The sequence below is a fragment of the Babylonia areolata genome, chromosome 8, assembly GCF_041734735.1.
Source record: "Babylonia areolata isolate BAREFJ2019XMU chromosome 8, ASM4173473v1, whole genome shotgun sequence".
Classification (NCBI taxonomy): domain Eukaryota; kingdom Metazoa; phylum Mollusca; class Gastropoda; order Neogastropoda; family Buccinidae; genus Babylonia; species Babylonia areolata.
The window spans coordinates 14,957,753-14,971,918 of record NC_134883.1 but is presented as its reverse complement, the minus strand read 5'-3'; the positions used below and the strand labels follow the sequence as shown (position 1 = coordinate 14,971,918).

Genomic DNA, 14,166 nt, shown 5'->3' with positions numbered 1-14,166 from the left:
TCACAGTCTCCTCAGGCACCTGGCGATGTTCCTCCTGAAGCTCTTGCTGGTCACGCTGAAGACGAAGAAGTCGACGGCGAAGTTGATGTAGTAGAAGAACTGGCAGATTTGCTGGGCCAGCATGAGCCGGTCATTGTACGCCCCGCCTTCCGTCAACACGCTTAAACACACACACACACACACACACACACACACGCGCGCGCGCGCGCGCGCGCGCACACACACACACACACACACACGCACATACACACACACACACACACGCACACACACACACACACACACACACACACACACACACACACACACACACACCAGCTTAGTCAGGGTCAGGACTCGAAACTCCACAAACTCACAACGACATGCTTTTTAGCACATTGAGAGAAAGCGGGTGTTAGCAAATGCTTTCCCGCAACGTCATGCTTTCTCGCAATGTGCGAGGAAAAGGGTATTAGCCAATGTTTTCCCACAACGCCATGCTTTCTCGCAATGTGCGAGGAAAAGGGTATTAGCCAATGCTTTCTCACAACGCCATGCTTTCTCGCAATGTGCGAGGAAGGGGATATTAGCCAATGCTTTCTCACAACGCCATGCTTTCTCGCAATGTGCGAGGAAAAGGGTATTAGCCAATGCTTTCCCACAACGCCATGTTTTATCGCAATGTGCGAGGAAAAGGGTATTAGCCAATGCTTTCTCACAACGCCATGCTTTCTCGCAATGTGCGAGGAAAAGGCTATTAGCCAATGCTTTCTCACAACGCCATGCTTTCTCGCAATGTGCGAGGAAGGGGATATTAGCCTATGCTTTCTCACAACCCCACCCTTTCTCGCACATTGCCAGAAAGCATGGCAATGGATCGACCATGCTTTCCATTCAATGTGTGTGAGATTACTGGAAAGCGCGGGTTTGCATTGGGCTTTGATGAAGAAGACGAGTGAAACAACAACGATGAAAGTGTACCACTGTCTTTTTAGATCAGTGGATTGTACAGGGATAGTTGTTGTTTATTTTCACAGGAGACCGGCCAGGAAAAACGGGGTGCGCCAGGCTCTTGGAGCCAAACGATTCCATCAGGAGAACGGAGGAGGACTGAAAGGGAAGGTGAACTCACTCTCGAGGCACTGTTTTGACGTGCGTGCGTGCGTGGGAACCGTCCTTCTGATGTGGCCATTTTCTTCAAAGGCAAAAACAAATGTGAATTTTGACAGCAATTTTCTGGACAGCCTCAACCCCCCTCTCTCTCAAATCTGTCGATGTGGGAAGGGTGTGCGTGTGTGTGTGTGCGTGCGTGCGTGCGTGTGTGTGTGTGTGTGTGTGTGTGTGTGTGTGTGTGTGTGTGGAGGGGGGGATGAGGGGCCTGGGGGTACGAAGGGTGGTGTAGAGTGGGAGTGGGGGGGGTACTGGTAACAGACGGATGTAATATATTTAAATCTAAGCGTTGGACGGTCTTTTCCCTCCCAAATGATTGACGGAAGGAAAAAAAGATCCGCCCACACATGTGCGCGCGCGTGCTCAAGCAAGCAAGCAAGCAAGCACACACACACACACACACACACACACACACACACACACACAGAGAAAAACGGGTGGGCAGTCCTTAACGGGAAGAGTGTGCACAGAAGTGAACCTCGTCAAAGATCGTCGAAAGAGTTGATGCTTGATGCACCAACATGCCATTGATGGCAGAGGTCCCATACCCCTTTACAGCCATCGGTGAAGCAGTGAGTTGTTGTTCTTTTCATCCCTGTCCAGGGCTCGGCACAGAAAAGCTGGGCCCAGTTCCTTCCTTCCGTCGTTTTAATAACCTTCCCGAACCGACGTCTGGTACCCATTTCACACCTGGGTGGAGTGGGGGAAAATTTGTATTTGTATTTCTTTTTATCACAACAGATTTCTCTGTGTGAAATTCGGGCTGCTCTCCACAGGGAGAGCGCGTCGTTACACTACAACGCCACCCATTTTTGGGTTGTTTTTTTTTCCCCCTGCGTGCAGCTTTATTTGTTTTTCCTATCGAAGTGGATTTTTCTACAGAATTTTGCCAGGAACAACCCTTTTGTTACGGTGGGTTCTTTTACGTGCGCTGAGTGCACGCTGCACACGGGACCTCGATTTATCGTCTCATCCGAATGACTAGCGCCCAGACCACCACTCAAGGTCAACGGTGGAGGGGGAGAAAATATCGGCGGCTGAGCCGTGATTCGAACCAGCGCGCTCAGATTTTCTCGCTTCCTACGCGGACGCGTTACCTCTAGGCCATCACTCCATATATATATATATATATATATATATATATATATAATGTTTTTTGTTTTTTTTTGGTTTTTATTCCTTTTTTACGATTTTTTTTTGTAATCTGGGGATGATAAATCAAGCCGAACGGCCGACATTTTCAGCATAGTCTCGTTTATATATATATATATATATTTTTTTTTTTTTTTTTTTTCTTCTTCTTTCCCTGTGGGGTTCAGCGGAGATGCTATGTCATAAACTGTGTTGTTTTGCTGATCTTTTTGTGTTTCTTTGTTTGGTGATTATTGCTGTTTTGTATGCGACTGAGTTACGTGTTTTGTTTAATGAAGATATTTTCAACAAAAAAAACATGTTTAGCTGAGAATGTCAACATTGTGATGTAAAGACTCAAGGCTGGTTTATTTGTCTATACCCAGGTACAAAAACTCACTGTTGGAATATGTAAACGTTGAAATAAAATAAAAAGTAAAAATAAACTAAAGCTGTGTACGTCACGAAAAGGTAGGCCTATGTACATTGAAATGATTAGAATCACACACACACACACACACACACACACACACACACACACACACACACACACACACATCTGACACACCAGCATGAGCTGGTCATGTACACCATCACCTACCTGATGAGGATGTAGAGGCGCAGGGCGTGGCTGGGCAGGTAGAGCACCAGGAACACCGTGGCCACCCACATCAGCAGCTTGGTGGCCCTCACCTGGGCCCGGGACATCAGGCAGTACACCCTAACCCTCCTCCTCCTCCTCTCCCCCGTCCTCCCCCCGCCGCCGCCACCGCCTAAACCCGGCTCCCCTCCACCGCCACAGCCACCCCCACCATTACCCTCCTCCTCCTCCTCTTCCTCTCCTCCTCCGTCTCCTCCTCCACCTTCTTCTCCTCCACCTCCCTCCACCACTTCCTCCATCCTCATGGCGGGGTGGGGGTGGGGGTGGTGTCGGCGGTAGCGGCGGCGGAAGCTTCGCACGGCCAGGATGATGCGGAGGTTGAGGCTGAAGATGATGGTGAAGGGCAGCACGAAGGAGAGCAGGAAGTCCACGTAGGTGAACACGGCCAGGAATTGCAGGTGCCGCTCCTCCTGCTCGCACGGCGAGACGTCCAGGTACCCTCCCCCTACACCTCCCCCGCCCTCGCCGTCGCCGCCGCCGAGGTCGTTGTCGTAGGCCGCCGATAAACGCGTGGTGAAGAAGCTGTGTAGGTACAAAAGCAGGGCCAGCGCCGTCGTGGAGCCTACAGCCAGCCGCGCGTGGCGGCGCGTGCAGAGGACGGGCGCGCGCAGCGGGTGGCAGACGCTGATGTAGCGCTCGACGATGAGCAGTACGAGGTACCAGGCCGACAGGAAGCTGCACGTGTAGGTCATGTACACCATCACCTGTCGCGGGACACACAGTGATACAGTGGATGAGAGGAACGTATATGTTGTTGGGCATGTTCACCATCACCTGTCATGAGACACAACAGTTTTTGTGTGTGCTGTAAATTTGTATTTGTATTTGTATTTGTAATTCTTTTTGTCACAACAGATTTCTCTGTGTGAAATTCGGGCTGCTCTCCCCAGGGAGAGCGCGTCGTTACACTACAGCGCCACCCATATTTTGGTATTTTTTCCTGCGTGCAGCTTTATTTGTTTTTCCTATCGAAGTGGATTTTTCTACAGAATTTTGCCAGGAACAACCCTTTTGTTGCCGCGGGTTCTTTTACGTGCGCTAAGTGCATGCTGCACACGGGACCTCGGTTTATCGTCTCATCCGAATGACTAGCGTCCAGACCACCACTCATGGTCTAGTGGAGGGGGAGAAAATATCGACGGCTGAGCCGTGATTCGAACTAGCGCGCTCAGATTCTCTCGCTTCCTACGCGGACGCGTTACCTCTAGGCCATCGCTCCATGGTATGTCGGTGGTGAATTGTTTTATCTCATTATTATTATCATCACTACTATTATTGCTAAATTTAGAATGTTACACATCAGTTTTTTTGTTTTGTTTTGTTTGTTGTTGTTTTTGTCGGTTTTTATTGGGTTTTTTACTGTAAAGCGCGATGAACCTGCTCTTGAAAGTGGGGAACTGCGCCATATAAGCCTCCACATTGTCATCATTATCATTATCATTATCGACCGCCAAATATAGTAACAATAAAGAAGATAAACGCAGTGTTGTTGGTCTATGTACACCATCACCTGTCGCGAGACACACGGAGATAAGGGGGGGAATTAGAGTTACAATAAATGAGACGAACGTATGTGTTTGTTGGTCATGTAAATCACCACCTGTGCGAGACACACGGTGACATACGGGGGAATTAGAGTTACAATAAATGAGACGAACGTATGTGTTTTTTGGTCATGTAAATCACCACCTGTGCGAGACACACGGTGATATATGGGGGAATTAGAGTTACAATAAATGAGACGAACGTATGTGTTTGTTAGTCATGTAAATCACCACCTGTGCGAGACACACGGTGACATACGGGGGAATTAGAGTCACAATAAATGAGACGAACGTATGTGTTTTTTGGTCATGCAAATCACCACCTGTGCGAGACACACGGTGACATACGGGGGAATTAGAGTTACAATAAATGAGACGAACGTATGTGTTTGTTGGTCATGTAAATCACCACCTGTGCGAGACACACGGTGATATACGGGGGAATTAGAGTTACAATAAATGAGACGAACGTATGTGTTTTTTGGTCATGTAAATCACCACCTGTGCGAGACACACGGTGACATACGGGGGAATTAGAGTTACAATAAATGAGACGAACGTATGTGTTTTTTGGTCATGCAAATCACCACCTGTCCGAGACACACAATACAGAAGAGGAAGATAAGATAAGATAAGATAAGATAAGATAAGATAAGATGAGAAGAACTTTATTGTCTCATTAAGAGAAATTACACCAGGTGCGGCAAAACAAACGTAGACAATCACTCAACACAAAACATTAAACATGACTTAATTAAAAAGAATCAACAGCATATAAAACATTCATATAAAAAGTACTGTATATATTCACTTCATCAAAATGTTGTAATTAACCATCATTGTAAACATATTGAAATACACCAAGGTTAACACTGCATGTATTATATTGCGCGTAAATCAAGATAAGATAAGAATGATTATATTATCTCATAAAAGAGAAATTACATCAGGTACTGTAGCGCACACAAACGCGCGGTCGCTCACACGTATGCGTTGTTGCTCATGAACACCATCGCCTGTTTGGAACCCAAAACGATTGGGAAATACAGTCACAATAAAGAAGACGAACGCAGTGTTGTTGGTCATGTACACAATCACCCGTTACGAGACAGACAGGGACCGAGAAATTATAGTTAAATGAATGAGAAGAACGTATGTGTTGTTGGTCGTGTATAACATCGCCTGCCTCGAACCCAAAACGATTGTAAAATGATGGTTACAATGAATGTGACGAATGCAAGTGTTACTCATATATACATATACATCATACCCCTCTCTCCGGGACAGACAAAGACCGAGATGGTCACAAAAAAATGACAAACGTGCGTGTTGGTCATGTTTGATGAATGATGGTGATGATGATAGGGATAACTATATAGCGCCTGTCCTCGGTCGGAGACCAAGCTCTAAGCGCTTTATAAACACGAGGGTCATTTGCACTACAGGCTGTATACCTGGGATGAGCCGACTGACGGCTACAACTGGGTGCTCATCATTCGTTTCCTGTGTCATTCAATCGGATTTCACACACACACACACACACACACACACACACACACACACACACACACACACACACACACACACACAAACACACACACACACACAACAAACACACACACACACTCAGAATTGTAACATTATTCGTGTATGACCGTTTTTTTTTTTTTTTTAAATATTATTTACCACGCCATTTGGGCTGCCATACTCCGTGTTCGTGGGTGTGCATGCTGGGTATGTTCTTGTTTCCAAATACATCATCACCTGTCACTACGACCGGGAAATAAAGTCACACTAAATAAAACGAAGGCAATGTTGTAAGTCATGTTCACCATCACCTGTCCGGGAGACAAAGTTTCAGTTTCTCAAGGAGGCGTCACTGCGTTCGGACAAATTCATATGCGCTACAAAACATCTGCTAGGCAGATGCCTGACCAGCAGCGTAACCCAACGCGCTTAGTCAGGCCTTGAGTGCTTATATATTTTTGTACCTATCAGAGTGGATTTCTTATTTTCAAAAACATTGCCAGAGGACAACATTCTCGTTGCCATGGGTTCTTTTTCAGTGCGCAAAGTGCATGCTACACACTGGACCTCGGTTTATCGCCTCACCCGAATGACTGGATGCTTGGTTTGATTCTCCAGTCAAACTTGGGAGAAAGGGCGAGAGGGAGATTCGAACCCACACCCTCACGGACTCTCTGTATTGGCAGCTGAGCGTCTTAACCACTCTGCAACCTTCCTCCCGCACACACAATACGATCGGGAAATACAGTCACAATAGATAAGGCGAAAGCGTGTGTTGTGTCATATACATCATTACTTGTCACAAAACAATCGGGAAATATGTTCACAATGAATACGACGAATGTCAGAATCATGACCAGGTACCCAAGATACAACATACAAGAATACCTTGTTCATCTCCGAAAGAGGAATTGCTCTCTCACGTTTGCTGATTAAAATGTAACACGGATATGTTATATATATATATATATATATATATATATATATATATATATATATATATATATATATATATAAAGCAACACACACACACACACACACACACACACACCGTCTAAAATCACTTTCGTGAACAGTTGTTAAATTCATGACCAACCAACCAGCCAGCTAACCAACACACACACACACACACACACACACACACACACACACACACACACACACACGTCAATATACACAATTTCTAATTTTTTTTCTCATACTTTTTATCTTTTCACAGTTCACCTTCCGTATAATAAATGATTCCAGTTTGTTTTGTTTTCTTCTGTTCAAAATTAATTTCATCCTCGCTCTGTTTTTCACTATTTTTCTTCTTCTTTTTTCTCTCGTTCATTCGACTAATCCATTGAAATGAGATCTATTAAAAGCAAATTTAACTTTTTTTGTGTGCGTGTTCATTCGACTGACCCATTGGAATGAGATCCGTTAAAAGCATTTTTCACTTTTTTGTGTGCGTGTTGATCAACTGACCCCATTTATAGGCAAAAGGCAAAAAGTTTTATTCTTGTGCTCCCTGGAGGCATCGGAACCTTACATACATACATATTTTCGATATACCGTACAAACAATAAGAATGATGTCAAAGGAACAAAGAGAAAAAACAACAACACAAGACCGATAGGCAGAGACAATATACATCAAAGAAATAATTCATCCTCATCCATTAACAACAGACCTAACTTTACCGAAAGGAACTACAACAACTTTTTAAACTAGTTGTACAAATCGTTTAGAAAATGTCTGGTTGGCTGATTGCCCTCACGCGTGCGCACAGTGTGTGCGTGTGTGTGTGTGTGTGGTGGGGGGAATGGGGGGTGGAGGGGGGAATGGAGGTGTGTGTGTGTGGGGGTGGGGGGGGGGGGCGTGGGGGGGGGTGAGTGGGGGTTGTGTGTGTGTGTGTGTGTGTGTGTGTGTGTGTGTGTGTGGTGTCCTTGCACGTGGGTGTGCACAGGCTGAGAAATCAATATTTTCCATTAAGGTGAAACGCGGTCAAGATCTAAGAGTGTCTCAACTTCACTGAAGGGGTAGGGGGTGGGGGGAGGGGGGAGGGGTGTGGGGGGGAGGGGGTTGGGGGGGGGGGGGCAGGTTGGAGGGGTAGAATGTATGGCTATGAAAGCTGCTTCTCTTCTGGATCACTCCAAAGTTTCTGCAGCTTTCCTTGTACAACTTCTCTCTCTCTCTCTCTCTCCCTCTCTCTCTCTCTCCCTCTTCTCTCTTTCTTTGTTCTAGAGTGTTGGGTTACTTTCTCCCCTTTACTCTTCTTCAAAGACTTTCTACTCTGGTTCTCCTTTACTACAAAATTGCTCTTTTAAGAAATACCCGTACATACGCATGCGTAATCACACACATAAACAAATACCCACTCACACACACAGCGACTGGATAGATAATAATAATAATAATAATAATAATAATGATAATAATACTTATTCTGATGACAATGATGGCGGTAATTATATTTTATGTGAGATCTTCACGACATGATATAAATGAAGAGATAAGAATAAAACAGTAATGTGTATCGGAAAGTATCGAATCGTATCGTATCGTATCGTATTGCATTCCTTTTAGTCACAATAAAAGATTTCTCCACGTAAACTTTGGGCTGTGTAACAAGGCTCGCCGAAATCGCGCATCTACGTGACGTCAAAATTACGGAAAGCAAAGGATGACGCAACTCTACGGACTATTACCGCGTCATCGCCAATGCCTCTGTAACTGCATTCACGATCAAACGGATTTTGGAGAGCTCAAGTATTTTGTTGAAATCAAGAGCTCCAGACCGGCCCAGAGAATAGAAGAAAGAACTGGTGCCAGGAAGTTTTGACGGGATTTTCTAAAGACTGTGAACCCCGAAGAACTTTATGTTCAGGCGCAGAACGGAAGACGACTCGACCTGCTCACTACACGAAGTCTTCTTCCTCTACAGACTTCACCAGCCGGAGGTCGTCACCTCTTCAGCGCCCCAGTGAAAAGAAGACGCTTCTTCAATTACGGCGAAGACTTCACCCGGCCAGCTAAGTAAATGTCATAACCCCTCCCACCCCCCCAAAAACCCCCAAAACAAACAAACCAGAAAGCCACCGTCATAGAATCTTATACATATTTAAGGACCCGTAAATAGCTTCCTAGAGACTTTAATTGAACCTTACTAAGAAAGGAAGCTGAAGAAAAAAAAAAAAAAAAAAAAAAAAAAAAAAAAGGGGGAAAGTAATCTGGGAAAATTTGTGGTTGTTCGAATGAAATCGTTTGGAATGCAACTTGTTGTGCTCTTTGTTGACCAGTTGGTCTAAATTCCAATTTGTTCCAAGAAAGGGAACAGAACTTGGACTGAAACTGAAGATAGTAAAAACCTGTTATTGTTATATCAAAACAAAGTTTCTTTCTCATAATTTTTGGTTTCGTTACCTGTGTGGAAGTTGGACACAACTATACACTAGCACACATTACAGAACTAATAAGAAAAACATGCATCTGGCAATTATTATTTGAATTTAAAAAAAAGAAAGAAAAAAAGTAGAACCACGAACAACAGTGAAAAAACCATAACAGGCTGCTTTCCCCGGAGAGAGCGCGAGAGCTCCATCCATACTGTTTTTTTTCTCTCTTTTTTTTTTGCTGCCCCATCATCTGCACCGTTTCAGTGACATTACTCCCACACCGCTCATTTAGATTCCCCCACCAACGGCCACACCTGGGTTCGTCCGTCACAGTTCTAGCGTCGGCAGTCCGCAGAGGACCATCGATGTCAGGTCGCCAGGAGGCCACACACCAGAGGAGACCCTGCATTGCTGCTGAGTCACTTCGGTGGTGTTCAGTGGTGCCTGTTCTGATACAACGTACTTGGGACACCACCTACTAACCCTCCTACTAACGACAATAATGGCTTAGTCGCGGAGCCAGACTGAGTGAGCGTCCCCCCCCCCCCACCCTAACCCCCACTCCCCCCAGAGTGGCGACCGCCACCACGTCCCCCAAACAACAGCCCCCCACGAATCTGCCGACAACGAAGACATTGACAGGACTCGCCCCAAGCACAGAAGTGGAGGGGTATCGAAACTCAGGTCACCATGAGAGCAGGGCATGAAAGTACATACTGTTTTCCCCTTGATCCCGTCAGTAAGTGTACGTATTTGTTTCAACTATCAAAGTAGATTTTTTCCACGTGATTTTGCCGGGAACAACCCATCTGTTGGCGTGTTTGTTTTTTATTTATTTATTATTATTATTTTTTAACGTGCATTTCGTGCTTGTTGCAGGCGAGACTTTAGTCTATAGTCTCATCCGAATGGCTAGCATCCAGACCACCACTCACGGTAGCAAAAGAGCAAGCAACAACAATTAAAACAAGAAGAAGAAGAAGAAGCAGCAAACACAAACCCCGGTATGAAGGACTCGATCCTATGGTTACTCGCTTCCTAGTGGGATGCACTACCGCTGGACCCCGTTCCACCGCCCAATAATGATAATAATAATAATGACCAGATAGGCAAGGCCTTCAAGACTCACTTGTGGTAAATTAAGTCCCCTAGCATTAATTACAGAGTAATTTCCCTTTTTTACTATCTGCACCAAAACGTTTGCAAAATAAATAAAAATTCCATGCTTAGCAAAAGAAATTCCTGTTTGAACAAAAAATGATAATAATGACTCCTCTTGTTGTTGTGTCAGAATAAGAGATCAAAGTGCCAAGTTTAGAGAATACAAAAAATATAAATATAACAGTAAATGCAGTTTGGATATAATTAGGCTTCATTATTTATTTTTTTGTGCCCATCCCAGAGGTGCAATATTGTTTTAAACAAGATGACTGGAAAGAACTGAATGCCTAATTTGGTGTCAACTGACAAAGTATTTGCAGAGAAAATGTCAATGTTAAAGTTTACCACGGACACACAGACACACAAACACACGGACACACACACACACACACACACACACACACACACACACACAACCGAACACCGGGTTAAAACATAGACTCACTTTGTTTACACAAGTGAGTCAAAAATGCAATTTTATTTTTATATAGCGCTATAATTCAAGCATAAGCAAGCTCAAAGCGCTTCACAAATTCAGTACCTAAAGTGAAACGAGAAAGCACATAAGAAGTAGTAGAAACACGTAAAACAGTATCATGATAAAAACACAATGCACAAAACCCACAAAGTAACATACTCTCAATACTACAACTGTTACACTCCATCATACACACACACACACACACACTAATGGCAAAAGGAATAGTGCAAACCAAACAGTTAACAAGTAAAGTCAGTGTATCCTTGCACGCAGCAGGCAGACCGCTTAGGGAGAGAGAGAGAGAGCGAGCAAAAGACAACATCAAATACCTCCACACGCAGGCTACCCAGCAATTTTCTACCACCGCCACTAAGTCCCTGACCACATCAACATCCAAAATAAGTCATAACCACACTCACAAATCAGTTTAGAAGACGACTGATAATCACACACATTAACCACAGAAACGGTAAGTAAAGCCCCAAATAAATGAAAAGATAAGATGAAAACCCGAGAAGAGTTGAAGCGAGTATGTGCGTGGGTGTAGATTAAAGTGCGCGTTGATTCAGGTGTGTATTTTCTACTTTCTTGAATACAGCTGTTGATTTGAAGTGGCGATCATCTTAAGGTCCTACCTTTCTCTGTCCAGGGGCGAGGAATGAGAAGGCACGTTCACCAAAAGGTTTAACCCCTGGTTAACCCCGTGACTGCTAAACCTAGATGATGAATTGAGATCTATGTGGCATCAGACTTTACTGCATTTCCTGCTTTTTGAATCACTTTTCAATGATACTGTTTGACTCAAGACGAAGAAGTAGTCATAATAAAGATTGATTACTGACATGATTACTGACATCCTGACCTGTAGGCTCTGTTTTAACTCACTGACGTGGAGGCCCTTCACTGACATCCTGTCCTGTAGGCTCTGTTTTAACCCAATGAGGTGACAGCCCTTCACGGACATCCTGACCTGTAGGGTCTCTTAACCCAATGAGGTGACAGCCCTTCACGGACATCCTGACCTGTAGGCTCTCTTAACCCAATGAGGTGACAGCACTTCACTGACATCCTGACCTGTAGGCTCTGTTTTAACCCAGTGAGGTGACAGCCCTTCACGGACATCCTGACCTGCAGGCTCTGTTTTAACCCAATGAGGTGATAGCCCTTTACGGACATCCTGACCTGCAGGCTCTGTTTTAACCCAATGAGGTGACAACCCTTCACGGACATCCTGACCTGTAGGCTCTCTTAACCCAATGAGGTGACAGCCCTTCACGGACATCCTGACCTGTAGGGTCTCTTAACCCAATGAGGTGACAGCCCTTCACGGACACCCTGACCTGTAGGCTCTCTTAACCCAATGAGGTGACAGCACTTTACGGACATCCTGACCTGTAGGCTCTCTTAACCCAATGAGGTGACAGCCCTTCACGGACATCCTGACCTGTAGGCTCTGTTTTAACCCAATGAGGTGACAGCCCTTCACGGACATCCTGACCTGTAGGCTCTCTTAACCCAATGAGGTGACAGCCCTTCACGGACATCCTGACCGGTAGGCTCTGCTTTAACCCAATGAGGTGACAGCCCTTCACTGACATCCTGACCTGTAGGCTCTGTTTTAACCCAGTGAGGTGACAGCCCTTCACGGACATCCTGACCTGCAGGCTCTGTTTTAACTCAATGACGTGAAGGCCCTTCATTGACATCCTGGCCTGGAGTTCTGTTTTAACCCAATGAGGTGACAGCCCTTCACGGACACCCTGACCTGTAGGCTCTCTTAACCCAATGAGGTGACAGCACTTTACGGACATCCTGACCTGTAGGCTCTCTTAACCCAATGAGGTGACAGCCCTTCACGGACACCCTGACCTGTAGGCTCTCTTAACCCAATGACGTGAAGGCCCTTCATTGACATCCTGGCCTGGAGTTCTGTTTAACTCAATGAGGTGACAGGCCCTTCACGGACATCCTGACCTGTAGGCTCTGTTTTAACCCAATGAGGTGACAGCCCTTCACGGACATCCTGACCTGTAGGCTCTCTTAACCCAATGAGGTGACAGCCCTTCACGGATGAGCATATTCGTCAGCAGCAGTCAAGGGGTTAAATTGATTCTGTGGATAAAGGGGTGTGGTTGAAAAGGTGAACAGGTAGACAGAAGATCAGAAACATCACCCTGAAAAAGAAATTACGGCATAGAGGGAACGTTTATGGCTGAAAGCTTGCTTCAACAGGGACCCAGTGCAGTGCTTTAAGCAGAGGGACGCGACATGGTCACGTTTCAATGTTCTGAAGATAAGCCTCGCAGCTGAGACCTTCATCTTATGCAGCTTGTCCAAGCCCTGTTTGCAACAGCCTGTCAGAAGAGCACAGCTACAGTCTAGTCCTGACGGGACGAACGCACAAATTCTTCTTAATAATAATAATAATAATAATGGATACTTATATAGCACACTATCCAGAAATCTGCTCTAGGTGCTTTACAAAAACGCTTTTGATAACATAAAACATTATATCTATGTTACATACACACACCAAAATGTGACCACACACACACACACACACACACGCACGCACACACGCGCACACCACAACACGCACGCACGCACGCACACACACACACTGCATTACATACATTTTAAATACAGGTGTATCTAACAGCTACCCTAACACATACGCACACATAGGCAGGCACAAACTTACATAAACACACGCACAAACAATACACATTCATATACATGCATGTAGTTGGGGACCTGCCACAATTGAACTTATTGACTGAGGGAATAGGTGAGTTTTGAAGACGAGATTTAAAAGATGCGAGGGAATCAAGAATGACGAGGCGAGTTATCAGGGAGCTTGTATTCCACGTCTTTGCGCGATAGAAAATGAAACGATCTGTGTCCATAGGTCACTTACTCTCTGACCTGAGGTATCCTGTTAGAAGTGAGTATCAGAGGACACCGACTGGCGAACGGGTTATTAACTCATAGTGATAGTTCATTGACATCTGGCCGAGTTCGTTTACTGCAGAAAAGGTCAACCCTGGAATGCTTAGTCTATTACCCAATAGGAAACAGGCAACCTGTGGTAAACCTGAAGGGACAGTCAGAAACCTGAATGTAGGCTCTGCA

General features: G+C 45.1%; 1 pseudogene; it reads right to left on the bottom strand.

Moving 5' to 3' along the window:
- Positions 1–14,166, bottom strand: part of LOC143284977 (uncharacterized) — a 36,351-nt pseudogene continuing 22,185 nt past the window's right edge.